This window comes from Bos mutus, chromosome 8 (genome assembly GCF_027580195.1).
Source record: "Bos mutus isolate GX-2022 chromosome 8, NWIPB_WYAK_1.1, whole genome shotgun sequence".
Classification (NCBI taxonomy): Eukaryota; Metazoa; Chordata; class Mammalia; order Artiodactyla; family Bovidae; genus Bos; species Bos mutus.
In genome coordinates, this window is record NC_091624.1 from 25,647,739 (window position 1) to 25,657,371 (window position 9,633).

The following is a 9,633-nucleotide window of genomic DNA, read 5'->3' on the forward strand; positions in this document are numbered from 1 at the left end:
GCAAGATTATCATTCAGAAGTGAAGGATAGATAAAGAATTTCTAGGACAAGAAAAAACCAAGAGTTCATTAATACTAAAACAACCATATAAGAAGTGTTAAAGGGCCTTTTCTAAGTGGAAAAGAAAAGGCTATGACATAAAATAAAGAATTTATAGGAAAGAAAAAGCCCACTAGTAAAATGTAAATATATAATAAAGGTTGTGTATCAACCAATTAAACAAACAACTATAAAGACTAAAAGATAAAAATTGTAAAATTAACTATAACTACAATAAACATTAAGGGATGGACATAAGAGAGACAGAAGTCGCTCAGTCATGTCTTATTCTGTAACCTCATGGACTGTAGCCTACACAGGCTCCTCCATCCATGGGAATTTCCAGGCATGAATACTGGAGTGGGTTGCCATTTCCTTCTTCAGGGGATCTTCCTGATCCAGGGATGGAACTCAGGTCTCCTGCATTGCAGGCAGACGCTTTACTGTCTGAGCCACCAGGGAAGATAAAGATATACAATATAATATCAAAAACACAAAACATGGAGGAGGGGAGTAAAAAATGCAGAACTTTTAAAATATGTTTGAACTTAAATGACTAGCAGTATAAAAAACAAGTAGATATAGCTATAGGTCAACAAATACGAACTCCATGGTAATCACAAATCAAAACTTCAAATATATACATAAAAACCAAAGAGAAAGGAACACAAGCATACCACTAAAGAAAATCATCAAATCACAAGGAAAGAAACTAAAAAGAACAAAAGAACATAGAAGAACTATTTTAAAAAATCAGAAAATAACTAACAAAATGGTAATAAGTATATAATTTTCCAAGATCACTTTAAATGCTAAAGACAATGTTTTTTTTTTTTTTTTTTTGGCCCTGAAAAGGGCCTTTGGTTGAAATCAAGCTCCTGAGAGCAAACTGGAAAGCTTAACCGCCAAAGCCGTAGAGAGTACGGCCCTGGCGCTTGAGAGCGTAGACCACGTCCATAGCGGTGACTGTCTTCCACTTGGCATGCTCGGTGTAGGTGACCGCGTCCCGGATCACGTTCTCCAGAAACACTTTCAGGACCCCGCGGGTCTCTTCGTAGATGAGCCCAGAGATGCGCTTCACACCACCACGGCCAGGCCAGGCGGCGGATAGCAGGTTTAGTGATGCCCTGGATGTTGTCGCGCAGAACCTTACGGTGGCGCTTAGCGCCGCCTTTCCCCAGACCTTTGCCGCCTTTGCCGCGTCCAGACATGGTTTCACGAAAAGTAAACCAACAGCAACTCTAAAGACAATGTTTCTGTCAACAGACATAGGGTGTTGGACTCATAGAACGAGTTTAGGAGCATTTCTTCTGGAATTTTTTGTTTGGAATAAGTTTGAGAAGGACAGATTTTAACTCTTCTCTAACATCTGTGTTTGGTAGAATTTACCTGTGAAGCCGTATGATTCTGGACTTTTGTGTGTTGGGTTTATTATTATTACTGATTAAATTTCTTTACTGGTTATTGACCTGTATTTTCTATTTCTTCCGGGTTCAGTCATGGGGGATTGTACATTTCTAATAATTTGTCCACTTCTTCTAGGCTGTCCACTTTATTGGCATGTAGTTGTTGACAGCAGTTTCTTATGATCTTTTGTACTTCTACAATGTCAGTTGTAACTTCCTTTTTTCATTTCTGATATTATTAATTTGGGCCCTCTCCTTTTTTTTCTTAATGAAAAAAAAGTTTATCAATTTTGTTGATCCTTTCAAATAAGCAGCTCTTAGTCTCATTGAACTTGCAATTTTTTTCCCTTAGTCTTTATTTCATTGATTTATGCATGAACATAAGGGCAAAATTCTTGAACAAAATACTATCAAACCAAATGCAACAATACAGTAAAAGCATCATACATCATGATCAGTGGGAATTTATTCCAGGAATATGAGGATTTTTCAATATCTACAAATCAATCAATGTGATATATCACATTAACAAATTGAGTTTTAAAATCATATGAACATCTCCATAGATGCAGAAAAAAGTTTTTGACAAAATTCAACATTCATTTATGATTTTTAAAAACTCCAGAAAGCAAGTATAGAGAGAACATACCTCACCATAACAAAGGTCATATATGACAAACCCATAGGTAATATCATACTCAACAGTGAAAAACTGAAAGCATTTGCTCTAAGATGAGGAAAAGACAAGGATGTTCACTTTAATCACTTTCATGCAAAATAGAATTGGAAGTCCTAGCCATAGCAATTAGAAAAGGAAAAGAAATAAAAGGAATCTAAATTGGAAAGGAAGAAGTAAAACTATCACTGTTTGAACCTATACATAGAAAATTCTAAAGATGACACCAGAAAACAGAGCTCACCAATGAGTTTGATAAAATTGCAAGATACAAACCTAATGTACAGAAATCTATTGCATTTCTATATACTAATAGTGAACTATCAGAAAGAGAAATTAAGGAAACAATCCAATTTACCATACCATCAAAAAGAATAAAATATCTAGAAATAAACCTACTTATGGAAGTAAAGTACCAGTACTTGGAAAACTATGAGACACTGATATAACAAATCGAAGATGACACAAACTGCTGGAAAAGTATACTGTGTTCATGGATTGGAAGAATTAATATTGTTAAGATGACCATACTACCTAAGGCAATCTACAGATTTAATGTAATCTCTGCACTGTGCTGTCCTTAGTCACTTCAGTCATGTCTGACTCTTTGCACACTATGGACTGGAGCACACCAGTCTCCTCTGTCCATGGAATTTTCTAGAAACAATCCACTGGAGTGGGTTGTCATGCCCTCTTCCAGGTCATCTTCAAAACCCAGGGGTTGAACCTGCATCTCTTATGTCTCCTGCATTGGAAGGTGGGTTCATTACTACTAGCGCCACCTGGGAAGCTCAATGTCATCCCTCAGTTGAGTTCAGTTCAGTCACTCAGCTGTGTCTGACTCTTTGCCACCCCACGGACTGCAGCACACCAGGCTTCCCTGTCCATTACCAACTCCTGGAGCTTGCTCAAATTCATGTCCATTGAGTTGGTGATGTCATCTAACCATCTCATCCTCTGTCATCCCCTTCTCCTCCTGCCTTCAATCTTTCTCAGCATTAGGGTCTTTTCCAACGAGTCAGTTCTTTGCAGAGAGGGAAATGGCAACCCACTCCAGTACTCTTGCCTGGAAAATCCCATGGATGGAGGAGCCTGGTAGGCTACAGTCCATGGGGTCATGAAGAGTCGGACACGACTGAGCGACTTCACTTTCATTTTCACTTCCTTGCATTGGAGAAGGAAATGGCAACCCACTCCAGTGTTCTTGCCTGGAGAATCCCAGGGATGGAGGAGCCTGATGGGCTGTTGTCTATGGGGTTGCACAGAGTTGGACACAACTGAAGCAACTTAGCAGCAACAGCAGCAGTTCTTTGCATCAGGTAGTCAAAGTAAATTGGAGTTTCAGCCTCAGCATCAGTCCTTTCAATTAATATTCAGGACTGATTTCCTTTAGGGTTGACTGATTTGATCTTCTTCCAGTCCAAGGGACTCTCAAGAGTCTTCTCCAATGTCACAGTTCAAAACCATCAGTTTTTTGGCACTCAGCTTTCTTCATAGTTCAACTCTCACATCTATACATGACTACTGGAAAAACCATAGCTCTGACTAGATGAACCTTTGTTGGCAAAATAATATCTCTGCTTTTTAATATGCTGTCTAGGTTGGTCATAACGTGTCTTCCAAGGAGCAAGTGTCTTTTAATTTCATGGCTGTAGTCACCATCTGCAGTGATTTTGGAGCCCCCAAAAATAAAGTCTCTCACTGTTTCCATTGTTTCCCCATCTATTTGCCATGAAATGATGGAACTGGATGCCATGATCTTTGCTTTTTGAATGTTGAGCTTTAAGCCAACTTTTTCACTCTCCTCTTTCACTTTCATCAAGAGGCTCTTTAGTTCTTCTTTGCTTTCTGCCATAAGGGCTGTGTCATCTGCATATCTGAGGTTATTGATATTTCTCCTGCCAATCTTGATTCCAGCTTGTGCTTCATCCAGCCTGACATTTCACATGATGTACTCTGCATATAAGTTAAATAAGCAGGGTGACAATATACAGACTTGACGTACTACTTTCCCAATTTGGAACCAATCTGTTGTTCTATGTCCTGTCCTAACTGTTACTTCTTGACCTTCATACCGCTTTCTCAGGAGGCAGGTAAGATGGTCTGGTATTCCCATCTTTTTAAGAATTTTCCACAGTTTGTTGTGATCCACACAGTCAAAGGCTTTGGCATAATCAATAAAGCAGAAGTAGATATTTTCCTGTTATTCTCTTGTTTTTTTGATGATCCAATGGATGCTGTCAATTGATCTCTGGTTCCTCTCCCTTTTCTAAATCCATCTTGAACATCTGGAAGTTCATGGTTCACATACTGTTGAAGCCTGGATTGGAGAATTTTGAGCATTACTTTGCTAGCATGTGTGACGAATGCAATTGTGCAGTAATTAGAACATTCTTTGGCATTGCCTTTCTTTGGGGTTGGAATGAAAACTAACCTTTTCCAGTCCTGAGGCCACTGCTGAGTTTTCCAAATGTGCTGGCATATTGAGTGCAGCACTTTCACAGCATCATCTTTCAGGATTTGAAATAGCTCAACTGGAATTCCATCACCTCCACTAGCTTTGTTCATAGTGATGCTTCCTGAGGCCCACTTGACTTCACATTCCAGGATGTCTGGCTCTGGGTGAGTGATCACACCATTGTGGTTACCTGGGTCATGAAGATCTTTTATGTAATCCGAGGATACCCCAGGTTAACTGTCATAGAAAACTGTCTCTTGAGCCTTTAAATTCTATACCAGTTACACTTCTGGTTGGCCAACTGTTTGTTTCTTTACTTAGGTTTTAAGGTGAATGACCTGGGGCTATTTGTTTCCATCAACCTGACTGTGAATCTAAAGGCACAGTTGAAATGTCTATTTTTCTTGCCATCCTCAGAAGAGATTGCTGCAGATCTACTCTATGATTCTCATTCTTTTCCACTTACAATACAAATAGCTTATTATTTTTTGCAACCTATGTCTTTTAATAAAGCAGCGCTTAAAAATTAAATAGAAGAATGTTCAGTTGCCATATAGGCTACAAAAATGATTTGCTGGTGGTGATTTTTAAGCTTGATTCTAAATAGATTTATGAAGAATGGCACTTGGAAGACGTGGTTCAATTCTTTCTACTTAAGGTATCTTGAAATTATAGGCTCACTCTCCCTAAAATTTCAAAAAGCGTAGAGCTGAGGCTCTTAAGGGTATAGCAATGATAAAAGCTTTCATAGTCATTTCTAAAAAGCAACATTTCATAGTTTTCTGTCTCCAATGGTTCTCTAATATACTTGTAGAAGGAAGGCAACAGAAAACCAAGAATAAAAATAGCTGAGCTCTCCACAATTGGGCTTCCTGCTTACTTTCCCTGTTCAAAGAAAAGAGGAGACACCATCTCAATCGAGGCTTCATAGACAACTGGGCTTCTCCAGTGACAGTCGGCATTTGATGCCCCATATCCAACACCATATACAAAAATAAACTCAAAATGGATGAAAGACTAGAAACCATAAAACTACTGGAGAAAAACTTGGGCAGAACACTATTTGACATAACTTGTAGCAATGTTTTTTTTAAACATCTGTCTCCTTAGGCAAAGGAATCAAAAGCAAAATTTACCAAATGGGACCTAAAAGCTTTTGCACAACAAAGGAAATCATTGACAAAATGAAAAGACAGCCTACTGAATGGAAGAAAAGATTTGCAAATGATATCATTGATAGCATTGATCAGATCAGATCAGATCAGTCGCTCAGTCGTGTCCGACTCTTTGCGACCCCATGAATCGCAGCACACCAGGCCTCCCTGTCCATCACCAACTCCCGGAGTTCACTCAGACTCACATCCATCGAGTCAGTGACACCATCCAGCCATCTCATCCTCTGTCGGCCCCTTCTCCTCCTGCCCCCAATCCCTCCCAGCATCAGAGTCTTTTCCAATGAGTCAACTCTTCACATGAGGTGGCCAAAGTACTGGAGTTTCAGCTTTAGCATCATTCCTTCCAAAGAAATTCCAGGGCTGGTCTCCTTCAGAATGGACTGGTTGGATCTCCTTGCAGTCCAAGGGACTCTCAAGAGTCTTCAACACCACAGTTCAAAAGCATCAATTCTTTGGCGCTCAGCTTTCTTCACAGTCCAACTCTCACAACCATACATGACCACAGGAAAAACCATAGCCTTGACTAGACGAAACTTTGTTGGCAAAGTAATGTCTCTGCTTTTGAATATGCTGTCTAGGTTGGTCATAACTTTCCTTCCAAGGAGTAAGCATCTTTTAATTTCATGGCTGCAGTCACCATCTGCAGTGATTTTGGAGCCCCGAAAAATAAAGTCTGACCCTGTTTCCACTGTTTCCCCATCTATTTCCCATGAAGTGATGGGACCGGATGCCATGATCTTCATTTTCTGAATGTTGAGCTTTAAGCCAACTTTTTCACTCTCCACTTTCACTTTCATCAAGAGGCTTTTTAGTATTGATAGGGGGGGGGTTAATATCCAAAACAAAACAAACAAACAAACAAAAAAATAAGCAAACAACCTGATTAAAAATAGACTGAAAAAATACATAGACATTTTCCCAAAGAGAATATTCAGATGGCCAACAGGCACAGAAAGAGATGCTCAATACTGTTAATCATTACAGCAATGCAAATTGAAGCCACAATGAGATATCACCTCACACTTGTCAGAATGGCTGTTATCAAAAAGAACACAAATAACAAATGTTGTAAAGGATTTGGAGAATAAGGAACACTCATTCACTATTGGTGAGAATGTAAATTGGTGCATCCATTGTGAAAAACAGTATGCAAGTTTCTCAAAAACCCAAAGATCAAACTATCATATGATCGAGCAATTCTACTCCAGAGTATGTATCTGAAAAAAATGAAAACACTAATTAGAAAAGATATATTCACCCCTCAATGTTCCTAGCAGCATTATTTACAATTTCCAAGATATGGAAGCAACCTTAATGTTTATCAACAGACAAATGGATAAAGAAGATTTGGCATATATATATATATATGTATATACACAATGGAATATTATTCCACCATAAAAAAAAATTAAATTTTGCCATTTTCAACAATATGGATGGATCTGGAGAGTATTAGGCTTAGTGAAATGTCAGACAGAGAAAGAAAAATACATGTTTTCACTCATATGTGGAATCTAAAAAATAAAACAAATGAATTTAAATAATAAAACAGAAAGAGGCTTTCAAATATAGATAAAATTTGTGGTTACCAGCAGGAAGAGGGATGGGGGAGTGGGGGAAGGGACAAGACACAGACAGTAGATTAAGAGGTACAAACTAGATAAATATAAGACACAAGATAGAAGGATGCAATGTACATCACAGGAATGTAGCCAACATTTTATAACTTTAAATAAACTTTAATCTATAAAAATATTGAATCGCTCTATTGTATACCTTAGAGATTCCCTGGATGAGGGTATGGCAACCCAACCCAGTATTGTTGCATGGAGAATTCCATAGACAGAGGAATCTGGCAGGCTGCAGTCCATGGGGTTGCAGAATCAGACATGACTGAAGCAACTTAGCATGCATTGTATACCTTAAACTAACATAAAATTATAAATCAATTATGTATGTGTACATTAATTTTGAAAATAATAACAGAAGTGCCGTTATGCATATAAAATATGTTTAACAACCATTGGTTGTCAGAGTAACTAAAATCACAGTGAGATATCACTATACCCCTACAAGAATAGTTCAAGGATAGTCACGTGACATTAAGCATTGGCAAAGATGCAAAGCAACTGGAATTCTTTGCACAAATCTTTTACATAAAATGGTACAATCACTCTGGAAGTATTTGGCAGCTTCCCTTAACTAAACAAAATCCATGATTCACCAATCCCATTCTTGATTCTCTGAATTTTCTCAAGAAGAATAAAAACATAAATCCACAAAAAAGAGACTCATACAAGAATTTTCATAACAGCTTTATGTAGAACAACCAAAAACTGGAATCAGCTCAAATATTCACTAATAGGACAATGGACAAATAAATATATACCCAATAAAAATAAATGAACAAATAATATGGATTTATCTTCAGAAAATGACAATGAGGAAATGAAGCCAGACACACAAGAATACATTAAGCATATGATTTCTTTTAAATAAAGTTCAAGAACTGGGAAAACTAAGGTGACAGAAATGAGAATTTTTGACTCTAGGGGAACAGAGACTTGCTGCAATGGGGAAACTTCTTGAGAATGGGAAGTTCGCTATGTCGTCCTTGTGGTGGTGGTTACTTAAGTGTGTACATTTACACACACTTGTCAAAACTAATCAAAACATGCCTATGAGATTTGTATATTTATCATATGTGAATGATGCCTTAATTTTACAAATAGATGAGGGTCAACTCAGTGAAATTAAAGTTTTGCAATGCAATAGTTTCCTATGTCCAGTAATTTAAAAATAACCCAACAAAGTCCCTCTTGTCATCAAAATTTTCCTATGGCCTCTTTTGTCTTTTCACAAAATCAAAGCAATTTCTATGATTTACAAGATGGACCTGATGTGGCCTCTGTCTTGTCCACAATTCAGCTATCACGCACCCTAATGCTCACTTCGTCCCAAACACCCTGGCTTGAACAGTCCAGGTCCTTTGCACTTCCCTTGTCTTCTCTTTAGAACACTCTTGCTCTACATCTTCCCATAGAGTATTAACTCATGAGCCCCTTCATTTATTCATACCCCAGATGTCTTTGCTTCAGAGATATCTTCACTAACACAGCATTTATTCCTTCCCATTTTTTATAATTCTTCATAGCACTAATTTTACCTGGGATATAACTGCTTATGTATCAGTTAGCTTATTGATCACTTATCTTCTCCTGGACTGTCAGCTTCTGGAGACAGAGACCTTGCCCGTCTTGTGTCTCAGGACTTAGAACTGCCTGGTGCACATTAGATGTGATGTATATACATACACACATGTCCAATAAGAAGAGTGGGCAGAGTCATGTAAGACAACTTCTCATGATTTGTACTTACAAGGTACTTATTTCCACTAGAAAGACAAGATCATATAAAGCTCAACTATCTGGCTTGGGTCATTTTTCTTGAAAAGTAAGAATATTGTTTCAATTATATCTCAAATTTAAATAGGTAAATAAAAGGGTAAAACAAACTTCAATTTTAAAAGAAAGAAAGAGGAAGAGAAGGGGCAATGGATAGATAAATAAATAAGAAATAAATAAGAAATTATTTATTAATTTATTAATTAAGAATTAATTAAGAATAATAATTAATTAAGAATTGAACTAGGAAAGTTAGATAGTAAATTGTAAAGATATTGAATGTCACGCTAATTTGTCTTGCTGGCTAAATGCATGAATCCAATCAGTAGCAGTCTAATCAGCTACACATTAATAATAGCATTCCTTTGTCAGCAGTACTCAGGACCTTTCTAAGGCCAAAGTTGCTGAATTTCACACAGAAATAGCCTGCTTTCAATAATGCTCCCAAATCTTGACAAATCTAGAAAATTTATTC

General features: G+C 37.6%; 1 pseudogene; it reads right to left on the reverse strand.

Moving 5' to 3' along the window:
- Window positions 1–937: 937 nt before the first annotated feature.
- On the reverse strand, window positions 938–1,250 carry LOC138988956 (histone H4-like; annotated as a pseudogene).
- Window positions 1,251–9,633: the final 8,383 nt, after the last annotated feature.